The sequence below is a fragment of the Dasypus novemcinctus genome, chromosome 23 (assembly GCF_030445035.2).
Source record: "Dasypus novemcinctus isolate mDasNov1 chromosome 23, mDasNov1.1.hap2, whole genome shotgun sequence".
Classification (NCBI taxonomy): domain Eukaryota; kingdom Metazoa; phylum Chordata; class Mammalia; order Cingulata; family Dasypodidae; genus Dasypus; species Dasypus novemcinctus.
Window position 1 is genome coordinate 45,908,733 of NC_080695.1, and position 3,960 is coordinate 45,912,692.

A 3,960-nucleotide genomic window follows, 5' to 3' on the forward strand; every position below is an offset into this window, starting at 1 on the left:
CTTCAAATATAATAGAACATTATTTGACTCTATGTGTCATACATATACAGAAATCAATATTAAGACTTGAATTGCATCACAGAATATTCACTGAACTGAGGCAGTTTGGCAAATCAAAGAATGGGGAAAAAAAAGAAAAGATGGTTTGCATCCATCCCTGTTTTTAGTTAACTTTTCAGTCCATGTAACTAGCCAGAATTCTGAGCTCATAATCCTATAAGGGACCTACCTGTTGAAACTTAATCTTGCTTCAGTTCTTTGGCATTTGAATTGTGTCACTAGGAAGGAGGTGGATGTTAATGAATTTTATTACAGAATTACATAAAACGTTTAAAGTGTACATACTAATGGAAATGGGGGTCTCCCCTGGCTGAGCCCGGGTCTCGGGCCCGTGCCTTCCCCGCCGGGTCCAGCCCAAACACCAGCACTCGCCACGCGGGCCCGCTCAGACCAGAGCTCCCTGCCCTGCCCGGTGGACACCCGACGCTGCGCTGCCCGCGAGGCCTCTGGCCCCTGCCTCTCTGGCCACAGCTGCAGCCCGGGGCCTCCTTCCCCCGGGGGGGACGGCAGGGCCCGTCGGACAGGATCTGTGCTCGGGGCACGAGGGCACACGAGGGCACGGCGAGCAGAGGCGCTGGTCCTGGCAGCCTGGTCCCCCGTCCAGTTGGGCTCGCGGCTGGGAGACCGAGGCCCCGCGGTCCAGGGTGTCACTGGCGGCGGGCAGGTGTGCGGAGGCCGGGTCTGGCTAGCGGGAGACCTGAAGGAAGCGGCCTCCCGAGGGGATCTCCCCCACGGGGCGCGCGGCGCGGGTTGCAAGGGTCCCTCCCGCCGGCGGCAAGCGCCCAGGCGCCTTCTGGAAGGTCTGGCCGAGCGGGCGGCCGTGTCGCCCTCGCCTCCCGCCTCCCGCCAGGCGCATCTGCAGGAGCTGGGCGAGCTCCGCCGTCAGCAGGCGCTGGCGACAGCGAGGCCTAGGCCGGCTGCGGCCGGGACGCCTGGAGGGGCTCGGGGTGGCAGGGCAGCGGGCCGGGGCCCCAGCTCTGCGACCCAGGGCCTCTGCGAGGAGAGACCCGTGCCCACGGCAGCCCGGCAGGGCCCAGGCGCAGGTGCGCGGCTGTGTGGCGTGAAGGCCGGGCGGCATGCGGGGCGACCCCCGCCCTCCGCGTGGGCGTGGCTCCTGGGGGCGGCCCCGGCGGCCGAGGGCCGAGCCCTGCGCGCGGCCGGGAGCGCGAGGTCTGGATGCGAGGACCCGCTGCGACGGCCGAGGACCCAGGGCCCGAGCTCCGGGGGTAAGGAGTGCGGGGTGGGGGCGTGTGTGTGTGGGGACGGAGCGGCCGGAGGCGTGCGGGCGCGAGGGCGGCAGGCCTGGACTGGGGCTGGCCCCGCCTCCTGGGCCGGGGCGGTACCGGCTCAGGGGCGCCGGCTGGGCGTGGTGGCAGGTGCTTGGCCCGGGCGCGGGGTGGTGAGGCAGGGCCGGCCGGCAGGGGGCGCCGGCGCTCGCGCCTGAGGCGGTCGCTGCGGGAGAGTCGGGGGCCGGCCGGCCTGGCACCAGGGGTGCGCGTGGCGGTCGGGGGTCCGCAGGGCGCCGTCCACCGACTGAGCCGTCGGTGGCGCGGGGGCCGCGCTGTGGGCCCGAGGGCGGAGCAGGGGGCGGTGATGTGTGGGCAGGCGAGCGGCGGGGGTCTCGGGAGCCAGTGGCGTGCGGGGCAGGGGGCGCTCGAGGCCAGAGCGGCGGGCGGTGGCGGCGGGCTGAAAGGCCGGTCCCGGAGGCGGCCGCCCTCAGCCTCCGGGGGCGGGGCGGGAGCGGAAGCCTGGCGGCTGGCAGCGTGGCCGCGCGCAGCGGGCTGTTGAGGCTGCCGCCGGCCGCAGCCAGCGTCGACGGCCATAGCATCCTGAACGCGCCCCATCTCGTCTGATCTTGGAAGCTAAGCAGGGTCGTGCCTGCTTAGTGCTTGCATGGGAGACCGCCTGGGAATACTGGGTGCTCTGGCTTTTGCCACGCTCCGTCCCCTCCCTCTCGCTCGCGCTCCTTTTGCCCGCCCCGAGCCCGGCTCCCCGCAGCCCTCAGGGCCAGGTATGCAGGCCCCCGGCCCCCGGCACCAACCCCAAACCGCGCGCGCCCTTCCCTGGCGGCGCAGCCACGCAGGCAGCCACGCAGGCGGCGGCCACCCAGCCCTTCCTTGGAGCTCGCAGTCCCGCACCAACCCACACCTGGCTGGGGCCCGCGGGGGCCCGCGCCCACTGCGCCTGGGCCCAAGAACCCAGGCCCGCTAGACCTGTCGTCGTCGGGCGGGCCCTGCCTCTGGCCCGTGCCCTGGAACCGTGCACACCGGGCCTGCCCCTTCTCGCCTTTCCCTGCCTTACCTTGAGCCACGCAGATGGGCCCCATGCCACAGACTTGCCGTGGTCCCCTGAGCGCAGGGGACAGGCCCTACCCAACTTCAATAACACAATGAACCCTATTGTAAACAATGGACTAGAGTTAATAATACATCTCTAAAAACGTTCATCCGTTAATTATAACAAATGTACCTCTCTAACAGAAGGTGTTAATAATAGGGTGGTTGGTATATTGGAACCTTTTGTTTTATATATTTTATGTAGTACATTTCTGTACATCTACAACTTATCTGAAAATATTAATTAAAAATGGTAAAATACACAGTCTGTCAAAATACATGTATGTTTAATATCTCAAAATATTATATTTTCCAAAAAATTAGTGCTAAGAGTGACAATGATTTTTTATATCCTTACAAAGGTCTTTAATGTCTGATTCAATAGAAAATACCTGGATTCTCATATCTGCTGCTTCTTTCAATCTGTTTTACTATGCTGCCTTGATTGAAGTACATGAAGAAAATCAAGTTTCAATCAGATATGTATTTGGAAAAGAAAGGAATATTTTGACAAACTTTCCAGATCATGATCATTTTTCTTTGATACTACACCAACATTCAACTTTCCTTAAATAACGGTTTCTAATGGTTAGTTAAAACATGAAATCTGAAACCTCATCAATTAATTTTTTGTGCTCTTACTTTAAAACAAATGGCCTCTCTCAGGAAACTATTAAACTCATGATGGCTAAAACAAATTTTCCAAAATTATAATTTTCTCAAAAGCCTGAATCTCATCAATTAGCCACAAATATTGTCAGTTGTTTCCCTTAAAATGACAGGTTCACCTGATTTCTTTTAAGAACATAGCTTCCAGATAACTTGTTCTGAGAGTCCATGGTCTCTCAGTTATTCTTTTATATAAAAATGTTGTTCTATGAATAAAGCTACTAGATCATCCCACAACTCATAGCAATCGTGCTGCACGTGCTTTTCCTGGACATAACCTTGTACTCTGGTATACAGCAGAAGTGCTTTACACATACTTCCATTTTGTCACAATGGATGTTTAAAAATGTGTGCTCATGGATTGATAACTAATGAAATTTATACATTTTTCCTGCTTTACCAAGAACATTCTTAGGCAAAACTGGTTTTGCTTGTATTTGTTTATTTTTTATTGCAAGTACACAGAAGTGAGGGATATGAAATAATAACTTGATTCTAGTGCCTTGATTCATGCTAAGACGCCAACAGTTTCACTGCAATTGCTTGTATACCATCATTGCAAATGTCAGCGCAGTGAAAAAGGCCAAAAATGTCCTAGTATTATTAAGAAAATTTCACTGACATTTCAGGCTCCCTTTAAGGATTTCTGGGATGCCTAGGGGTCAGCAGACCAAGCTTTGGAAATTACTGTTCTAACAGACATAGTCGAGTTACCTTCCATGATAACTACCTAGAGGAAATCTGCACTTTGACCAATCGCCTAAGAAGAAAGAGGCTTATGCAATTTTCAGAAAGGCAGCAATATATTTACCATATGTTTAGAGTCAGAAGAAACTAGGTTTGAATTCAGCCACGTAACTTAGAATCCTATAGCCTTTGGCTAATTACTTAACTC

The 3,960-nt window shown here is 55.9% G+C and overlaps 1 pseudogene; it reads left to right on the top strand.

Annotated features, from left to right (window-relative positions):
* Nucleotides 1–1,871: 1,871 nt before the first annotated feature.
* LOC131275733 (5S ribosomal RNA) lies at nt 1,872–1,990 on the top strand (annotated as a pseudogene).
* The last annotated feature ends 1,970 nt before the right edge of the window (nt 1,991–3,960 follow it).